The sequence below is a fragment of the Rhinopithecus roxellana genome, chromosome 15, assembly GCF_007565055.1.
Source record: "Rhinopithecus roxellana isolate Shanxi Qingling chromosome 15, ASM756505v1, whole genome shotgun sequence".
NCBI lineage: Eukaryota > Metazoa > Chordata > Mammalia > Primates > Cercopithecidae > Rhinopithecus > Rhinopithecus roxellana.
In genome coordinates, this window is record NC_044563.1 from 12,799,697 (window position 1) to 12,809,856 (window position 10,160).

The 10,160-nt window shown below is 51.8% G+C and overlaps 1 pseudogene; it reads right to left on the bottom strand.

Annotated features, from left to right (window-relative positions):
* Positions 1–2,443: 2,443 nt before the first annotated feature.
* On the bottom strand, positions 2,444–10,083 carry LOC115893559 (annotated as a pseudogene).
* Between the last annotated feature and the right edge of the window lie 77 nt (positions 10,084–10,160).

Genomic DNA, 10,160 nt, shown 5'->3' on the forward strand with positions numbered 1-10,160 from the left:
ATGATCTCGATCTCCTGACCTCGTGATCCGCCCGTCTCGGCCTCCCAATCTTTCCTCACTTTGTGCGTTTTGTCCAATTCTTTGTTCGAGACGCCAAGATCCTGGACACCCTTTCTGGGTACAGTAACAGGGCTTCCGAAACAGGGCTCCAGAAGCCTTGGTAGGGGGATGACTGAAGGGGGAAAAAGGCAGGAAGTAGGCAAGCCCCACCCACAGAGTGTCCACCCCCTCCTCCGGTTCTGTCTACACTGCAGGAGCTAGAAGATAAAAATGACCATTCCAAGTCCAGGGTAAGAATGAGGTCCTGCCAATCGAATGCCTTTCCCCAGGTCTGGAAGGGAAGGCAGGCAGAGGCCCGCGCCAGGGCTCACATGTTGCTGTGCACGAGGACGGGCTCGGCACCTGCAGCTGGTCACCTGCTTCCCCGGCAAAAGGCCTGGGTAGATGCACACCCCAGTGCTGTCACCAGCCTGTGGATGCCCTGAGGTGACTCCCTGTCCCCGGACCACATGGCAGGTGCGCTGGAGCTCAGGGTTCCAGGACAGTTTGGAAGCCTGAGGTCTCCCGGGGCCAGTGCTGTGGATGGCTGGAGTCCTTCCAGGAGGTCCAGCCTCCAGAGCTGCCCTCAAGAACATAAGATTTTTATTTCCACTCTGGATCCGCCTGACTGAAAATACCCCGAATGTCTGCTTTTCCTGCTCTGACTGAACCACTGCTTGTACTTGCTTCCTGGGGCAGCCCTAACAAAGGACCACAAATGACAAGAACGTCCCTCTCCCAATCCTGGGGGCCAGAAGTCCGAGATGCAGGGGTGGCCAGGACTGGTTCCTTCTGGGGCTGTGACGGAGCCTCTGCTCTGGTCTCTTCTAGCTTCTGGGTCTTGCTGGCAACCCTTGGTCCTCTGTGACTTATAGAAGCATCACCCCAACCTCTGCTTTCATCTTCACGTAACGTCCTAATGTCCATCAATGACAGACTGGATAAAGAAAATGTGGTACATATACACCATGGAATACTATGCAGCCATCGAAAAGAATGAGGTCATGTCCTTTGCAGGGACATGGATGGAGCTGGAGGTCATTATCCTTAGCAAACTAATGCAGGAACAGAAAGCCAAATGTCGCATGTTCCCACTTATAAGTCAGACCTGAACACCGAGTACATAGGAACACAAGGGAAGAACAGCACTGTGGTGCACTTGGCAGCAGGGGTGGGGTGGGGTGGGGGCAGGAGGAGGGAGAGGATCGAAAAGCTACCTATTGGATACTATGCTTCTTACCTGGTTGATGAAATAATCTACACACCAAACCCCATGACGTGCAATTCATCTATATAGCAAGCCTGCACATGCAGCCCTGAACCCCAAATAAAAGCTGAAAGAAAGCTTGTCTCCAGACAAGGTTGCCTTAGAAGGCACTGAGCATTTGGGCTCCCCCAGCACTGGAATTTTTTTGGCGGGGGGATCTATTCAACTCCCGGCTTCCTTCGAGCTTGTGTCCAGCAGCTGAGCGTCATGTGCAGTCATTACCTTCCCATGTCTGATTTTTCAAGGCCCCGTGACATTGCAGATAAGCCCAAGTTCCTCCACATCTCCAGGTCTGGCTCCTGCATGCACTAGGGGCTTCTTAGGGCCTGACGTGCCACACAGCTCAGCATACAGACCCTTCCTCATCCTTCTGCTGAAGTGGCCTGGCCCTGAACTTCCCTCCCTCCCACAGGACGGCAGTGCCTCTGCAGCTGACACCATTGCCCTCACCACCTGTCCCTCTCCCTGCCTCTCCCCACATACCAGATTGTGAGCTTGGGTTTACTCTGCTCTGTCATCTCCAGAGCCCAACACAACAAGGGGCCCAGAGCAGAAAGCTACAGACGTTAGTTCTGTGCATGAAGACATGGACCATGGCATGAAAGATGCTGAGGGAAGAGAAATGGGAACAGTCCCAAGGGTGGGGGCAGGAAGATGGTGCTTCTGGGAATTAGAGAGAGGCGGGAAGGAGAGAGCCACAAGAGAGTGAGCTGTGTGCCTAGAGACTCTGTTTATTTAGAGGGTCAGGATTCTGTCTTGATATACAGATAGCCAGAGAGATTAAGGGTGGATCACACTCCTGAAAGAAGGGGCAGCTGTCAGGGTCTGAGGGGTCTGAGCTGCCTCTGGGGCCTCAGTGGGCTGCTTTGGATCTTAAATGAGTGTGGAGCAGGGAGAGGAAGTTCAGAAGTAGTGGGCAGTGAGCCAGAAGGGATCCCCAGTCAGTTTCGGGAGCACTGGTGTGGATGAAGCCAGTGAGGACACAGTGGAGACAGTGGAGCACCAGAGAACCCAGAGCGAGGAAGCTGGGCAGCTGGACACTTCGCCAGTCAGGCCACCTACAGTCTGCAGCCAGAGCCTCAGATCTTACACTGGCAGCACACGGGGACACAGCAGCTGGACTGGCAGCAACAGGGCTTACAGCAGCTGGACTGGCAGCAGGATGACCCACAGCCTGAGGAGCAGCAGCAGGGTTTGCAGCAGCTGGACTGGGAGCAGCCACAAGAACCACATCCCCCCTTGGAGCCCCCACAGGAGCCACAGCTGGAGCAGGAACAGGCTGGCACACAGCAGCACACAGGCTTGCAGCAGCAGACGGGCACACAGCAGCTGGAGCCGCAGCACCCACAGCCGGAGCCACAGCCTCCGGAGCAGCCACAGGAGCCCATGGTTCTGGTGGGTTAAGGGTGGAGCAGGTAGAGGAACAGGTGAGAGGGAGGTGCAGGTGTGTAGCTCCCTGAGCCTGGGCCCCTTATATCCCTGGGTAGGGTCGCTCTGAGACCTCAGTCACTCCATCATTGCCAGCACTTCCTGGGTATGTGATTATCTGTTTGCTGAACTTCGGGTTCTCATTGGCCTGATCCAACACCCACCTGCTTACCTTTCTAAATGTAGCCACTTCCTCCTTGGAACTGGACCTTGTACTGAACCTGATCACCTGCCTTCTGTTTTCCTCATGTGACCAGCAGAGGACAGGTTTTCTACAAAGATCATTTTGCTTGCTTTCTTCCCACCAATGGCACCAGGTTTTTCTTTGAAACTGTGATCTCTGTGTAAAGAGAATTTTTTAAAAACTAAGCTTTCATCCATATAATTAAAGAGGCAAATTGAGGAACAAATGTTGTATCCTGGTTCTGTCTTAACACGTGGGTGCACGGCATTCAACCTTTCCTCCACCGGCCTCAGGTCTTGGGTGCTCAGGACTCCTGGCTGCTGCATACACAGCCTCACATATGAGTATTGTTTATGTTAAAAATCTTCAGGAATGTCATGGGTGGATGGGAGATCTCATTTATCATCCTGTTGTGAATCTCTTCAATTAACTTTTAGTGAGGGCGATTCTTTTACTCCAATATAAATTATATACTTTTTTGACTTCTATTACTGCTTCAAAAGTTATTTGGATATTGAGAGAACGAATCCCTCGTGTCCAAACAGTGCACTTTGTTTTTCCACAGGTGTGTACTTGAGTTTAATTTCCGACGTTTTTAAACACTATTCTCACTTTGTCTTGTCATTTTATTTTCTGCCTCGCCAACATTATTAGATGGTAAAAATGAATATCTTTCAAGCTTTGGGTAAAAGGTCTTGTCTTGTCTGGAAGAGGTGAGAGAGAGGGTTATAGGCTCTGTAGTTATTGCTACGTAGTTATAGGCTCCCCATTGCTAATGGGGGCCAGGGGGGCAGGGGACTGAGAGAAACCCACAGAGAGGGAAGTGCTCACTGTGCTGAAAACACCCTCTTCCAAGGGAACACACTGAGTGAGAGGAGGCAGCCCTGTGTGGCAACAGTTCACTCCTCCCGACGGGACGCGGTGAGGCTGGGGTGGGGACATTTCATAAGACCTGAATCGTGAGCACAGAGCCCAGGCATCCTAACAAATCTGTCCCCCACCAACCCTGCCCGAGGCTGCACTGGACGTGAGCAGACCATCACGCACCCCAGGCGCTCGCCAGAGCTTGGCAGCTCTGCCCTCAGGTGCTGGGTGAAGAGAACCAGGAGCATCCTTTTTGGTTCAACATAGATAGAAGATCTAGACAGGACTGGCCAAACCCAAGAGAGGTCACGTGAGATTCTGTAATGGCTATGAAAACAAACCTTAAAAAACGAAAGGAGGAGGAAAGGAAGGAAACAAACCTTTCTAAGTGAACTCGTCCTTCAGGAGACAAAAGTAGATTTCCTTCAAATTGTTGAGTTATACCGCAAATAATAACAAATATGGCAGCAAATTACAAATATGGCATAGTAACTTTAATAGGACTCTCAGTTGAGAGGGTAAAAATAGAGAGTAAGTTTTATTTTGTTTATTTGTTTATTTTTTGAGATGGAGTTTTGCTCTGTCACCCAGGCTGGAGTGCAACGATGTGATCTCGGCTCACTGCAAACTCCACCTCCCAGGTTCAACCAATTCTCCTGCTTCAGCCTCCCAAGTAGCTGGGATTACAGGCATCCGCCACCACACACCACTAATTTTTGCATTTTTAGTAGAGACGGGATTTCACCATGTTGGCCAGACTGGCCTCAAACTCCTGACCTCAAGGGATCTGCCTGCCTTGACCTCCCAAAGTGTTGGGATTACAGGCGTGAGCTTCCGCGTCCGGCCTATAGAGTAAGTTTTAAAAGGAAGAGTGGAGGCCTTGGGAAATAAATGAGCACCAGAGGGAGGTCATTACGGTTCGAGTTGGTGGTTAGGAAGAGTGAGGAGCGGAACGGAGGTGGCTGGGACTTGGATCGATGACATCCAAGAAAGATGCGAGATACTCACAGTGTGGCTAAAGCACAAAGCCGTGGAATCACCAGAGAGAGGCTAGCAGACGAGGAGGACAGGAAAGCCACAGCATCGGTGTAAGTAGCAGAGCCTTTAACAAATGGAGCAGAAAACAGATTCAAAAGTCAAAGAAATGCGCCATGACCCGCAGGAAGATCTGAAAGTTTAGCCCCAAAGAGCATATAGTATGTGCCAGGAAAGAATGAACGCAGAACGCTGAAGACTGAGCCCCTGGTGGTTTGGTGACGGAACTCCAAAGGCTGAATCAACGTTGTCGCTTCTGCAAATCACTGGCCAGTCCGCTGTGGCTGTCTGGGCTGAAGGTGCTCATAGCTAGCTGGTCCTAGATGCTCCTCAGAGAGATCGTAAACCCAAAGATAGGGGATCAATTTCTCCAAAAAGCAGACAAAACCAAACATGACCCAAGAATATGGCGACAAAACGTCCTTCAAGTAGAAGAAAACAGGAAGGCAGCCTTCCAAATGGCAGAAATCTAAGATGACAGCACCTGGGACTCTGGGAAAAGTCATACGGACCCTACACAACTGGGATTTATTCCAATTAAAGAAGTGAGGCAGGGACAGGCAAGGCAAGAAGCGCTGAGGACAATAGAATGAAGACCAGCACTGAGCCATTAACTACACGGGTGATGGTTAGTTGCGGCAGAGCCCACCTGCATTCCCAGAGAGAGAAATGAGCCTGATGATGTCTCTGCTCTCCACCTACTCGGGCCCTTTCCACAGCCTCCAGGTGGGTGAGGGCTACAGCCAAGGATGGACCTGGTGTCCTAGGGCAGGGGTCCCCAACCCCCAGGCCGCAGACCATGGTCTGTTAGGAAGCAGGCCGCACAGAAGGAGGTGAGTGGAGGGAGAGCGAGCATGACCTCCCATCCCTTCAGCCGCCACATTAGATTATCATAGGAGCGAGAATCCTACAGTGAACTGTGTGCACGAGGGATCTAGGGTGCGTGCTCCTTATAAGAATCTAATCCCTAACGATCTGAGATGGAAGAGTTTCATCCTGAATCCAGCCCCCAACCATCCCCCTGGGTCCGTGGAAAAATTGCCTTCTACAAAACCGGTCCCTGGTGCCAAAAGAGAGTGGGGGTTGCTGCCCTCGGGTGCACTTGTAAACGGCCCTGCATTGGCGTTGCTGGGCTGCTGGCCTACCTGGTGGGCATCGATCGTGGTCCCTCGCCACACCCGTGGGTCAGCACCATCTCTACCATCTCACGGGTGCTACTGTTTCCGTGCTTTTCTTATTTTTACTTTTTCCTTTTCATAGGCTTTTAAAATTCTCTTTTCTTGCTTCTATGGACTTGAAGAAGGTTCTTTCTTCCTTTTCCCTCTTTTTCTACTGCTTTGCACTGATGTTTTTATTTCTACTTTTCCCCAGTGGTGACTGTGAAAATTTTAACATGAATGTTTAACACAGTCTGAGATCAGCCACCATCTTCCACTGGCCCCGCACAGAGGTGGGTGATCCCCTCAGACTAGCGTCTCCTGCGCCGACTTGAGTGCGGTCCAGTGTTTCTGATCCGCCTTCTTCCTGTACCCCCAGCCAGTCGTGAGCATCCTACCCGTCATTTCTTCTTTAGATACAGAACGTTTACCTTCACGAGAACCTCATACTTCCATCCAGAATTTATGAAGTTGAAGAAGACACTTCTGTCCCTCAGCTCATGGTCAGGCACGCCGTAGCTACTCGTTACACCTGCTGAGGTGAACGTGTGAGTCCTTCTCTCCCTCAAGGCACTTTTGTAATGAGCACAAAACGGTGCCTTTCCTGACGGTGAGCCATCTTAGCACTCTTGGAACAAACCCTACTTATGACTTGCTATTTTTAAATAATCATATTGGAGTCTTCTATTTGATTCAGAAATTGTGTGCATTTGTTAATAATGAAATGAAGTTTAAAATTTCTTTTGTTTTACTGGCCTTACCTGTTTCTTTTCTTTTCTTTTCTTTCTTTCTTTCTTTCTTTTTTTTTTTGTGAGACAGAGTCTCGCTCTGTCACCCAGGCTGCAGTGCAGTGGTGCAGTCATAGCTCCTGCAGCCTCGACCTCCTGGGCTCAAGAAATCCTCCCACCTCAGCCTCCCGAGTAGCTGGAACTACATGTGTGCACTCACACACCCAGCTAATTTTTGTACGTTTTTGTAGAGATGAGGTATCTCTACGTTACTCAGACTGGTCTCAAACTTCTGGGCTCAAGTGATCCTCCCACCTCAGCCTCCCAAAATGCTGGGACTGCAGATGTGAGCACCTTCACAAGATCTTTTCATTCTTCTCTGTCAAGCTCCAAAAGTTGTTAGGTGGTTCTGGCTGGTTCTGGCTGGCGGTCTGGGGCTGCATCCCCTGAAGGCTTGGCTGGTGTTGACCCACTTCCAGGATGGTACATGCCTTGGCTTGTGGGTGGGAGGCCTCCACTTCTCACCTGCAGGACTCTCCATGGGGCTGCTATTGGCACAGCATCTGACTTCACCCAGAAGGAGTAGTACTGAGAGAGAGAGAGAGAGAGACAGAGAGAGAGAGAGAGAAAGAGGTGTTGTACTACCCTTCATGTCGTAGCCTCCAAGCCCTGCGCCATCGTGCTGTCTGCCATCTTTGTCACGAGAAACGCACTTTGCTGCTGGCCTTCTCCTTGTCGCTTCTGCAAGTCCTTCTGCTGGAGCCTTCCCTGCTGCACGGCATCAGCCAGCACTTTTCCATCTCAGGAAAAACCGCCCCTGAGCCTTCCTCTCATCTGAGTGTGGTTTCAGGTGGTGGAGGAGTAAAAATCTGTGGGGTCAGCCTAGCCCATTTTAGAAGGAGAAATCCTTCCAGCTCTCTCTTACTTGGTGCCCCCTCTTCTGTTGGGTTCTTGATCTGAAACCTACAGATACAGGTGGACATCAGGTCCTGTCTAGATACTGCAGTTTTATGTAAAATTCTGTGTTTTTGTGCATGTTTGTAGACTTGCTTAAGGAGAGGCTCTGTAAAAATCCACAGAAGAGTCTATGAACCCCCAGTAGTTAAGAAGGGGTCTGCAGATAATTCCAAATGTGGAACATGGGAGAAAAGACTACTCATATTCATGTCTGTTTTAAGCTGAAAAGGTGAAAAAAATAAAATTAACTAAAATTAAAATAGCAAATGACTAGACAGGAGGAGCATATGCACCTTATATAATACACACATTTCAGGGGCATTTTCTCAAAAGCTACATATTCTTGGGGTTTCCCACCAGACAGGGTGGAGACCACTTCTATGTTGATTGTTCCATCAGAGCCTTGTAGGAGGTCCTCTGAGGATCCTCTTGGCCCAACTCAGCGAACCTGAAGGTCATCAATGGACCACGAAGAACAAAGGCCCATGAAAGGGAAGATGTCCCCAAAGTAAAAAAAAAGAAAAAGTCCTCTTGTACCCAAGGGAAGGAGCTGACCCAAGGGTGTCACTAGGAGTCAGCGCAGGTGTTGATAGGTTACTTCAGGGACTGGAGGCGAATATATTAGGTACTGGAAGCAAACGTATCAAGCACTGGAACAAACGTATCCGGCGCTGGACGCAAACGTATCTGGCGCTGGACACAAATGTATCGGGCGCTGGACGTAAATGTATCAGGAAGCAAATGTATCTGTTTCCTCTGTTCCAGACCTGGAAGATGCCGCCTCTGGCAGGAACAGCCAACACAAGGCGGCTCTCTCCTGATGGGTTTTCTGTTCCTCGCTGAGATGCAGTCCCCTATTCCAGAACAGAGTGGGGCTCCAGCACACGCGGGAAGAGTCACCGAGTGCCAGCCGGTGTCTACACCGTGGCCTGGGGCCCGTTGACTGGGGTCGGGGCACTCACAGGTATTGGGGTCACGGGAGCAAATGGCCATCCGGTTCCCTGCTCTCCACGGGCTTTCTTTAGCATCCAATGGGCCTGCACCCGAAGGTAGTTGCTGCTTCCCAGGCTGAGCCCGGCACCCGGGCGGGGCATCCTCCTCCGCGCACCGTCCCTGGAAGGGCCTCTGCCGTCCGCAGGTGCCGCTGTACAGGAGTCCCTGGGCCGGCCACGCTGGGGCGGAACCTGCTCCACAGCGACACCGTGCGGCGGCAGGAGGAACAGCTGCAGGAGGCGATGACATCTGGGTCCTGACCCAGCGCAGAGAAGTGTCTGCCACTTGGAATGCTTGGATGTCCTTCTTCAAAAGGCAGCCTTCGATTATTTGAAGTTCAAGTTCCAGCAGGCAGCCTGTACTTTATCTGTCAACCCTGCCACCCCGGTGGTCCGAAAGGCCTGGAAGAAACCCCGGTTATCACAGGAGCACTTTTTCCATGGGGAGCACGCAGCAAGCTCCAGAATAAGCACTTAAAATCCCCGTCCCAGTCAACACTCCAAACCTTCCAACAAAGTCTTACACCGAAAAGGACCCTGCTGAGCTGAGGGCTGAAGCCCCATGTCCTGGGACCTTTGGAAACAGCCCGCAGGCCAGGAGCTGCTGTGGACCGTGAAGGTGTAAAGCCCAGGCGTGTCCCAAGCAAGACACGTGGCTCCAGCAGAGGAATCTTCCCAGGAGCCCTGGGCTCAAAATCACCCTCAGCAAGACCAAGGTCTCTGAGCGAGTCACTGCCTGCTCATTGCTTCCTTCTTGTCACATGGAAAGGGGAACTCACCGCGGGACACTTGCTAGTGTTTACTAAGGGGCAGCTTCCCTCGCAGACCTGACAGCACATTCGAGAACAGTGCGAGGAAAACAGGAGTTATTTATAAAAATGCAAAGCACAAGAGAATACTGGGACCAGTGGCACAAGCAGGAACCAAGAAGTGACCGTGTTCCCAGCCTCTCACCTGACCCTGGGCAGGAGTATAAAGAACCCGGGCTCAGGGAGCTCCACACCTGCACACCTCCCTCTCACCTGCTCCTCTACCTGCTCCACCCTCAATCCACCAGAACCATGGGCTGCTGTGGCTGCTCTGGAGGCTGTGGCTGCTCTGGAGGCTGTGGCTCCGGCTGTGGGGGCTGTGGCTCCGGCTGTGGGGGCTGTGGCTCCAGCTGCTGTGTGCCCATCTGCTGCTGCAAGCCTGTGTGCTGCTGTGTGCCAGCCTGTTCCTGCTCCAGCTGTGGCTCCTGTGGAGGCTCCAAGGGGGGCTGTGGCTCCTGTGGAGGCTCCAAGGGGGGCTGTGGTTCCTGTGGGGGTTCCAAGGGGGGCTGTGGCTCCTGTGGAGGCTCCAAGGGGGGCTGTGGCTCCTGTGGAGGTTCCAAGGGGGGCTGTGGCTCCTGTGGAGGCTCCAAGGGGGGCTGTGGTTCTTGTGGGGGTTCTGCCATCACTTCATTCCCATCCTGTGATATCAGCCCCAGGAATGTAGATGAGCCCAGCAAAGTCAGCCCATTCCTGTGAGTGG